Here is an 11,172-nt window from a genome sequence, read left to right on the forward strand (position 1 = left end):
ATCTTTAACCTCAGTGTGAAGCAAAATACTTGCCACATAACTGACATTCAAAAGTGTTGAATGAGTAAAATATAATGAGAGCATGCTATAGTCCACTTTTAAATCATGCTTACATTTGACATTTCACTGCCAAGTTATTGTGAATTATGCCAAATATAAGTAGTGAGATAACTTTATATAATTTCTTATTTCCATCCTCTGAGTTTATGACCGTGTTCTATCACTAAGACTTTACCACCTACCAGAGACAATAAACTCCTGAGAAACATGAGCTAAATTATGCATAGTATTGTGGTTAAAAGTACTGACTCTGGAGACAGGCTGTCTGGATTCAAATCCCTCCTCCACCACTTACCAGCTGTTGACATTAGGCAACCTAATTAATTATTCCAAGTTTGGTTAATCCATCTGTTATAACACTACCTACTTCATCAAGTTGTATGAGTATTACATGAGCTAAAACTTATAAACCATCTAAAATGGTATCTGGCACATGGTCAGGATGATATAAATGTTTGTTTTTGAAAAGTTGTCTTTTGACATACTATCATCAATCAACCAAGATAAATTTATTGAGTATTTGTTATAGAAAGGAAAGTCATGGTAGGCTGCTAACCATCTCTATGAAAATATTTCATTCCAGATGCAGTATTTTAATTGGCAGAACCTATCAAGATCTGAAAATAATTGACTGTGTGATGATGGGGATAACTCATAAACTAAACTCCTCTTTCCCATTCTCCTCCCTATGTTCATACTCTCAAAAATTTTAGAGTAATATTTTCCCTTAAAATCTAGACATTTTCTTGAAAGCAGATAGTTTCTCTGTGCCAAATGGAGTAGGTTTTGTCCCCTGGCAATATGGAGAATAGAATATTCTGAAAAACATCCAGAAAAAACACCAATGGGTGATGATTTCTAATAAAGATTCTTTTAAATGCATAGCTAAGAATCAAAGAAATAAAGGAATCCTCAAATGCCACAAAATGAAGCATTAGGAATACAGTGTGATAAATTGGTACTCAAATGACTCCCACCTTGAGAGCATGTGCTGATCCCTGGAACCTAGGATGTTACATTTTAAGGCTACATTGGATCGATTAGAAAGAAATCTGCCACAAAATAGTACCAATTATTACAAAGTAGAATAAACATGATTGTTTAGTAATGCTGAGGAGATAGACAAATAGACCAAGAGAACAGAAAAGTGTCCAGAAATTAACACACACACATATAAATGTGTGATACATGACAGTGATGTTATTACACATTGGGAGAGAGATATCACAAATTGAGGGAAATGTGATATATGACAGAAGTGTCTTTACAAACTGGGGTGGAAGGGGAGAGGTATTATTACAAATCCCATATAATAAAAGCCTAATATGCTAAGTGTCCGGTCATCTGGTCAGCCGTTCAACCAATCAAAGCATAATATGCTAATGATATGCTAAGGAGGCTCAACTGCTCCCTATGACATTCACTGACCACCAGGGGGCAGACGTTCCAACTGGTAGGTTAGCTTGCTGCTGGGGTCTGGCCAATCAGGACTGAGACAGCCAGGCTGGACATGCCCTGGAGCCCTCCAGCGGTCCCTCCCCATCCCCCATCATGCACCCCTAGTGTCCTGGCCTGTGCCCTCTCGCAATCCAGGACCCCTCAGGAGATGTCGGAGAGCCAGTTATGGCCAGATTCCCTAGGCTAGGCCAAGGGACCCCACTGGTGCACGAATTCATGCACCAGGCCTCTAGTTATAAATAAATGATCTAGGGCAGTAATTTTCAACCTGTGTGCTGCTTTGCTACAAGAATTGGGGTTTTTTATAGATATTGATTTGTTGGCATTCATCAGCTGATTTTTGTATGTGCCCTGACTGGGGATCAAACCTGCAATCCTGGCATATTGACCTGGCCCAGAATCCAACCGGGAACCCTTTTGTCCGCAGGCCGAGGCTCTATCCACTGAGCCAAACCCAGTAGGGCTAAGAAACAGGGCCACCATCCAGCGCGGAGCTGAAGTTGGAACCCCAGGCTGCGGCCCAGAGTGCGTGAGAACCCGAGGCCGGTGCAGCCCGGCCCACCCGAGCCCTCTGCCACCACCTCTTCACGCCTGTCCCCCCTTTACCCCCTGTCCCCACCCAGCTCCCTGGGGGTCACCTCGGGCCATGAACGGAGGCTAAATGGTGCCCAAGGCAGACAGCGTGCCTTCCTGCTCCTGCTCACCGCCCCGAGCCGCTGCCACCAGAAGGGACTGGCATTCGCGACCTTACCGTGGGGAGGAAGCAGTGGGTCCCAGGCCCGGCGGCCCGCGGTGGCGACCCCACGCATTTCCACGCACTGAATGCGGCCTCCTGTTCGCTTCGGCCTCCGTCATGTTCCTGGGGAAGTGTCCCGCCGGCGGCACCACTGTGAAGGCTGCTGCAGGGTCTCCCTGCGAGGGGAGAGCTCCTGGGCCGCTGCACCGACCTGCCAGCGCGTCCGCCGCCCCCCTCGCCACCCTCCCCGCCGACCTGGAGCTGCGCTGCGTCCTGGCCAAGAGTGGGACCAGCCACAGCGGACTTCCGCTTGGCGGCACCAGCGCAAGTTGTGGGTTCGCTCCTGGTCTGTGGTCACCAGCCTCAATGGCTGCTTGGAAGGCCACTGGGAGGCAGCATTCACAGGGGGGCAGCACTCACAGGGGGGCAGCATTCACAGGGGGGCAGCACTCACAGGGGGGCAGCATTCACAGGGGGGCAGCACTCACAGGGGGGCAGCATTCACAGGGGGGCAGCATTCACAGGGGGGCAGCATTCACAGGGGGGCAGCACTCACAGGGGGGCAGCACTCACAGGGGGGCAGCACTCACAGGGGGGCAGCACTCACAGGGGGGCAGCACTCACAGGGGGGCAGCACTCACTGGGGGGCAGCACTCACAGGGGGGCAGCACTCACAGGGGGGCAGCACTCACTGGGGGCAGCACTCACTGGGGGGCAGCACTCACTGGGGGGCAGCACTCACAGGGAGGCAGCATTCACAGGGGGGCAGCATTCACAGGGGGGCAGCATTCACAGGGGGGCAGCATTCACAGGGGGGCAGCACTCACAGGGGGGCAGCACTCACAGGGGGGCAGCATTCACAGGGGGGCAGCATTCACTGGGGGGCAGCATTCACAGGGGGGCAGCACTCACAGGGGGGCAGCATTCACAGGGGGGCAGCACTCACTGGGGGGCAGCACTCACTGGGGGGCAGCATTCACAGGGGGGCAGCACTCACTGGGGGGCAGCACTCACAGGGGGGCAGCACTCACTGGGGGGCAGCACTCACAGGGGGGCAGCACTCACTGGGGGGCAGCACTCACAGGGGGGCAGCACTCACTGGGGGGCAGCACTCACAGGGGGGCAGCACTCACTGGGGGGCAGCACTCACTGGGGGCAGCATTCACAGGGGGGCAGCACTCACAAGGGGGCAGCACTCACTGGGGGGCAGCACTCACAGGGGGGCAGCACTCACTGGGGGGCAGCACTCACTGGGGGGCAGCACTCACAGGGGGGCAGCACTCACAGGGGGCAGCATTCACAGGGGGGCAGCATTCACAGGGGGGCAGCACTCACTGGGGGGCAGCACTCACAGGGGGGCAGCACTCACTGGGGGGCAGCACTCACAGGGGGGCAGCACTCACAGGGGGCAGCTTTCACTGGGGGGCAGCATTCACAAGGGGGCAGCACTCACAGGGGGGCAGCACTCACTGGGGGGCAGCACTCACAGGGGGGCAGCACTCACTGGGGGGCAGCACTCACAAGGGGGCAGCTTTCACTGGGGGGCAGCATTCACAAGGGGGCAGCACTCACAGGGGGGCAGCACTCACTGGGGGGCAGCACTCACAGGGGGGCAGCACTCACAGGGGGCAGCTTTCACTGGGGGGCAGCATTCACAAGGGGGCAGCACTCACAGGGGGGCAGCACTCACTGGGGGGCAGCACTCACAGGGGGGCAGCATTCACAGGGGGGCAGCACTCACAGGGGGGCAGCACTCACAGGGGGGCAGCACTCACAAGGGGGCAGCACTCACTGGGGGGCAGCACTCACAGGGGGGCAGCACTCACTGGGGGGCAGCACTCACAGGGGGGCAGCACTCACAGGGGGCAGCATTCACAGGGGGGCAGCATTCACAGGGGGGCAGCACTCACTGGGGGGCAGCACTCACAGGGGGGCAGCACTCACTGGGGGGCAGCACTCACAGGGGGGCAGCACTCACAGGGGGCAGCTTTCACTGGGGGGCAGCATTCACAAGGGGGCAGCACTCACAGGGGGGCAGCACTCACAGGGGGCAGCATTCACTGGGGGGCAGCACTCACAGGGGGGCAGCATTCACAGGGGGGCAGCACTCACAGGGGGCAGCACTCACAGGGGGGCAGCACTCACTGGGGGGCAGCACTCACAGGGGGGCAGCACTCACAGGGGGCAGCTTTCACTGGGGGGCAGCATTCACAAGGGGGCAGCACTCACAGGGGGGCAGCACTCACTGGGGGGCAGCACTCACAGGGGGGCAGCATTCACAGGGGGGCAGCACTCACAGGGGGGCAGCACTCACAGGGGGGCAGCACTCACAAGGGGGCAGCACTCACTGGGGGGCAGCACTCACAGGGGGGCAGCACTCACTGGGGGGCAGCACTCACAGGGGGGCAGCACTCACAGGGGGCAGCATTCACAGGGGGGCAGCATTCACAGGGGGGCAGCACTCACTGGGGGGCAGCACTCACAGGGGGGCAGCACTCACTGGGGGGCAGCACTCACAGGGGGGCAGCACTCACAGGGGGCAGCTTTCACTGGGGGGCAGCATTCACAAGGGGGCAGCACTCACAGGGGGGCAGCACTCACAGGGGGCAGCATTCACTGGGGGGCAGCACTCACAGGGGGGCAGCATTCACAGGGGGGCAGCACTCACAGGGGGCAGCACTCACAGGGGGGCAGCACTCACTGGGGGGCAGCACTCACAGGGGGGCAGCACTCACAGGGGGCAGCACTCACAGGGGGGCAGCATTCACAGGGGGGCAGCATTCACAGGGGGGCAGCACTCACTGGGGGGCAGCACTCACAGGGGGCAGCATTCACAGGGGGGCCGCACTCACAGGGGGGCAGCACTCACAGGGGGCAGCATTCACTGGGGGGCAGCACTCACAGGGGGGCAGCATTCACAGGGGGGCAGCACTCACAGGGGGCAGCACTCACAGGGGGGCAGCACTCACTGGGGGGCAGCACTCACAGGGGGGCAGCATTCACAGGGGGGCAGCATTCACAGGGGGGCAGCATTCACAGGGGGGCAGCACTCACAGGGGGGCAGCATTCACAGGGGGGCAGCACTCACAAGGGGGCAGCACTCACTGGGGGGCAGCATTCACAGGGGGGCAGCATTCACAGGGGGCAGCACTCACAGGGGGGCAGCACTCACAGGGGGCAGCACTCACAGGGGGGCAGCACTCACAGGGGGGCAGCACTCACAGGGGGGCCGCACTCACAGGGGGGCAGCACTCACTGGGGGGCAGCACTCACAGGGGGGCAGCATTCACAGGGGGGGCAGCATTCACAGGGGGGCAGCACTCACTGGGGGGCAGCATTCACAGGGGGGCAGCATTCACAGGGGGGCAGCATTCACTGGGGGGCAGCACTCACAGGGGGGCAGCACTCACTGGGGGGCAGCACTCACAGGGGGCAGCATTCACAGGGGGGCAGCATTCACAGGGGGGCAGCACTCACAGGGGGGCAGCACTCACAGGGGGGCAGCACTCACTGGGGGGCAGCACTCACAGGGGGCAGCATTCACAGGGGGGCAGCACTCACAGGGGGGCAGCACTCACAGGGGGGCAGCACTCACTGGGGGGCAGCACTCACAGGGGGCAGCATTCACAGGGGGGCAGCACTCACTGGGGGGCAGCACTCACAGGGGGGCAGCACTCACAGGGGGGCAGCACTCACTGGGGGGCAGCATTCACAGGGGGCAGCATTCACAGGGGGGCAGCATTCACAGGGGGGCAGCACTCACTGGGGGGCAGCACTCACTGGGGGGCAGCATTCACAGGGGGGCAGCATTCACAGGGGGGCAGCACTCACTGGGGGGGCAGCACTCACTGGGGGGCAGCATTCACAGGGGGGCAGCACTCACAGGGGGGCAGCACTCACTGGGGAGCAGCATTCACAGGGGGGCAGCACTCACAGGGGGGCAGCACTCACTGGGGAGCAGCATTCACAGGGGGGCAGCACTCACAGGGGGGCAGCACTCACAGGGGGGCAGCACTCACAGGGGGGCAGCTTTCACAGGGGGGCAGCACTCACAGGGGGGCAGCATTCACAGGGGGGCAGCACTCACTGGGGGGCAGCACTCACTGGGGGGCAGCATTCACAGGGGGGCAGCATTCACAGGGGGGCAGCACTCACTGGGGGGGCAGCACTCACTGGGGGGCAGCATTCACAGGGGGGCAGCACTCACAGGGGGGCAGCACTCACTGGGGAGCAGCATTCACAGGGGGGCAGCACTCACAGGGGGGCAGCACTCACTGGGGAGCAGCATTCACAGGGGGGCAGCATTCACAGGGGGGCAGCACTCACTGGGGGGCAGCATTCACAGGGGGGGGCAGCATTCACGGGGGGGCAGCATTCACAGGGGGGCAGCATTCACAGGGGGGCAGCACTCACTGGGGGGCAGCACTCACTGGGGGGCAGCACTCACTGGGGGGCAGCACTCACTGGGAGGCAGCATTCACAGGGGGGCAGCATTCACAGGGGGGGCAGCACTCACTGGGGGGCAGCACTCACTGGGGAGCAGCACTCACAGGGGGGCAGCACTCACAGGGGGGCAGCACTCACTGGGGAGCAGCATTCACAGGGGGGCAGCACTCACAGGGGGGCAGCACTCACTGGGAGGCAGCATTCACAGGGGGGCAGCATTCACAGGGGGGGCAGCACTCACAGGGGGGCAGCACTCACTGGGAGGCAGCATTCACAGGGGGGCAGCACTCACAGGGGGGCAGCACTCACAGGGGGGCAGCATTCACAGGGGGGCAGCATTCACAGGGGGGCAGCACTCACAGGGGGGCAGCACTCACAGGGGGGCAGCACTCACAGGGGGGCAGCACTCACTGGGGGGCAGCATTCACAGGGGGGCAGCACTCACAGGGGGGCAGCATTCACAGGGGGGCAGCACTCACTGGGAGGCAGCATTCACAGGGGGGCAGCATTCACAGGGGGGCAGCACTCACAGGGGGGCAGCACTCACTGGGGAGCAGCATTCACAGGGGGGCAGTACTCACTGGGGGGCAGCACTCACAGGGGGGCAGCATTCACAGGGGGGCAGCATTCACAGGGGGGCAGCATTCACAGGGGGGCAGCACTCACAGGGGGGCAGCACTCACAGGGGGGCAGCACTCACAGGGGGGCAGCACTCACTGGGGGGCAGCATTCACAGGGGGGCAGCATTCACAGGGGGGCAGCACTCACAGGGGGGCAGCACTCACGGGGGGGCAGCACTCACAGGGGGGGCAGCATTCACAGGGGGGCAGCATTCACAGGGGGGCAGCATTCACGGGGGGGCAGCACTCACAGGGGGGCAGCACTCACAGGGGGGCAGCACTCACAGGGGGGGCAGCATTCACAGGGGGGCAGCATTCACAGGGGGGCAGCATTCACGGGGGGGCAGCACTCACAGGGGGGCAGCACTCACAGGGGGGCAGCACTCACTGGGGGGCAGCATTCACAGGGGGGCAGCATTCACAGGGGGGCAGCACTCACAGGGGGGCAGCATTCACAGGGGGGCAGCACTCACAGGGGGGCAGCATTCACGGGGGGGCAGCACTCACAGGGGGGCAGCATTCACGGGGGGGGGGCAGCATTCACGGGGGGGCAGCATTCACAGGGGGGCAGCACTCACAGGGGGGCAGCACTCACAGGGGGGCAGCACTCACTGGGGGGCAGCATTCACGGGGGGGCAGCACTCACAGGGGGGCAGCACTCACAGGGGGGCAGCACTCACTGGGGGGCAGCACTCACTGGGGGGCAGCATTCACGGGGGGGCAGCACTCACAGGGGGGCAGCACTCACAGGGGGCAGCACTCACTGGGGGGCAGCATTCACAGGGGGGCAGCACTCACTGGGGGGGCAGCATTCACAGGGGGGCAGCACTCACTGGGGGGCAGCATTCACAGGGGGGCAGCACTCACTGGGGGGCAGCATTCACAGGGGGGCAGCACTCACTGGGGGGCAGCATTCACAGGGGGGCAGCACTCACTGGGGGGGCAGCATTCACAGGGGGGCAGCACTCACAGCGTGGCAGCATTCACAGGTTCTGGCCCGGTGCCTCTGCCTCCGCCAGGTCTGAAAGTAAGGAGGAGCTCTGCGCCCAGCTCGGGTGCCTCCTCTTCCCCGCCCTCCGCAACCAAGGCTGCAAGGCTGCCATGCGGGGAACGGCCACGAGAAGTCTTCGTTTCTGTGTAAATGAAGTCCAACGTGTGCTGACATCAAAGACAACGTGGTGGATGGAGGGTTTCACTTCACCGCGAAGGAGGCGACCCGGCCTGAGCTGCACCTGCCGTGAGGGGAGCGGAGATGTGCTTGGCCGCCCTCTGCGAACCGCCCCAGGGCTGCCCGCAGAACCGCAAGGACCCCCAGAAGTTCTTGTGTCTGGACCCAGATGGGAAGAGCCTGTTCGACTCCATGGCCAGCGGGATGCGTCTCACTGTTGGCTGCTTCTCCTCCTTTCTCATCCTGTCCCTGCTGCTTTCCAGGGTCCACCGGGAGCACATTGAGCCCCTGATTGGAGCAAACCTGCACCACTTTAACCTTGACCACAGGATCCCCGGCTTTGCTGATGGCCCAGACGCAGCCGCTACCCCTTTCTGATGATGGAGAAGGCAGGGCTTTCCACTCCCATAACCCTCCGCCTCCATATGCTGCTTACATGTACCCAGACATTAACCAGCCTGATGACCCACCGCCACCCTACGAGGCCTCCATCAACCCTGATAGCGTGTTCTATGACTGATTTCAAGGGAGGGAAAGAGATCTTAAAATACAAGAATTACTACCCAGAAAGAAAGAAATGATAAATTGAATTACATTGATATTAAAAATTCTTCAGCCAAAGGCATCTTAGAAAGAGAAGAAAATGAGCAACAAAGTGGAAAAAGACATTTGCAACAAATATAATTGGCAAAGGAATAGCATAGAGAAGATTTTTTTAAAAAAAACGATGACTGGGAGAACCAAGATGGCGGCATAGGTTAACGCCGGAGTTTGCTGCTTTGAACAACTACTTCAAAAGTGAAACTAAAACACGGAACGGACATCACCCAGAACCGCAGGAACGCTGGCTGAGTGGAAGTCCTACAACTAGGAGGAAAGAGAAACGCATACGGACACTCAGAGGAGGCGCAGTGCTGAAGTCAAATTCTGAGGTGCGGAGTGCGTGGAGCGGGCTGGCGGCGGAGGGCGCGGTTGGCGTTTTCAATCGGGAGGGAGTCGCAGACTCTGAGCTCCAGATCCGGGCGAGTCTTTAGGGACCCAGACTCAAACGGGAGAAGCGGGACTGTCTGGCTTCGGTCAGAGCGAGTGCAGCTTTCTCTCCCAGCTTTGCAGCGGGTGCTGGGACTCAGAGAGGCAGAGCCCCTGGGGACAGGACTGAGAGCCGCCATAACTGCTCTCTCCTGCCCACCCTGTCGATCCTGTGCGACCCGCCCTGCCCACGCCCTGCACAGAGGCATTTGCCGGATAGCCTCAGGCAAAGGCTAGATTAGCACCTCCCTAGAGGACAGAAGTTCTCTCACTGCTGACACAGCTGATTCTCATAGCCACTTGGCCTGGAGGTCAAACCCTCCCTGGAATTAGCTACAACAATCAAGATTTATCTATAAGACTGCGAACAAAGACCACTAGGGGGTGCACCAAGGAAGCATAACAAAATGCGGAGACAAAGAAACAGGACAAAATTGTCAATGGAAGAAATAGAGTTCAGAACCACACTTTTAAGGTCTCTCAAGAACTGTTTAGAAGCTGCTGATAAACTTAATGAGATCTACACGAAAACTAATAAGACCCTCGATCTTATATTGGGGAACCAACTAGAAATTAAGCACACAGGGACTGAAATAACGAATATTATACAGACGCCCGACAGCAGACCAGAGGAGCGCAAGAATCAAGTCAATGATTTGAAATGCGAGGAAGAAAAAAACACCCAACCGGAAAAGCAAAATGAAAAAAGAATCCAAAAATGTGAGGATAGTGTAAGGAGCCTCTGGGACAGCTTCAAGCGTACCAACATCAGAATTATAGGGGTGCCAGAAGATGAGAGAGAGCAAGATATTGAAAACCTATTTGAAGAAATAATGACAGAAAACTTCCCCCACCTGGTGAAAGAAATGGACTTACAGGTCCAAGAAGCGCGGAGAACCCCAAACAAAAGGAATCCAAAGAGGACCACACCAAGACACATCATCATTAAAATGCCAAGAGCAAAAGATAAAGAGAGAATCTTAAAAACAGCAAGAGAAAGAAACTCAGTTACCTACAAGGGAATACCCATACGACTGTCAGCTGATTTCTCAACAGAAACTTTGCAGGCCAGAAGGGAGTGGCAAGAAATATTCAAAGTGATGAATACCAAGAACCTACAACCAAGATTACTTTATCCAGCAAAGCTATCATTCAGAATTGAAGGTCAGATAAAGAGCTTCACAGATAAGGAAAAGCTAAAGGAGTTCATCACCACCAAACCAGGATTATATGAAATGCTGAAAGCTATCCTTTAAGAAGAGGAAGAGGAAGAAAAAGGTAAAGATACAAATTATGAACAACAAATATGCATCTATCAACAAGTGAATCTAAGAATCAAGTGAATAAATAATCTGATGAAAAGAATGAACTGTTGATTATAATAGAATCAGGGACATAGAAAGGGAATGGACTGACTATTCTTGGGGGGGAAAGGGGTGTGGGAGATGTGGGAAGAGACTGGACAAAAATCGTGCACCTATGGATGAGGACAGTGGGTGGGGAGTGAGGGCGGAGGGTGGGGCGGGAACTGGGAGGAGGGGAGTTATGGGGGGAAAAAAAGGGAACAAATGTAATAATCTGAACAATAAAGATTTAATTAAAAAAAAATAAATAAATAAAAATAAAAAAACGATGACTAATTTATGTGAAAGAAA

General features: G+C 57.8%; 1 pseudogene; it reads left to right on the forward strand.

The window, feature by feature from the left end:
• The first annotated feature begins 2,371 nt into the window (after positions 1-2,371).
• Positions 2,372-9,008, forward strand: LOC132238721 (integral membrane protein DGCR2/IDD-like; annotated as a pseudogene).
• The last annotated feature ends 2,164 nt before the right edge of the window (positions 9,009-11,172 follow it).

Source organism: Myotis daubentonii, chromosome 1, assembly GCF_963259705.1.
Source record: "Myotis daubentonii chromosome 1, mMyoDau2.1, whole genome shotgun sequence".
Lineage (NCBI taxonomy): Eukaryota > Metazoa > Chordata > Mammalia > Chiroptera > Vespertilionidae > Myotis > Myotis daubentonii.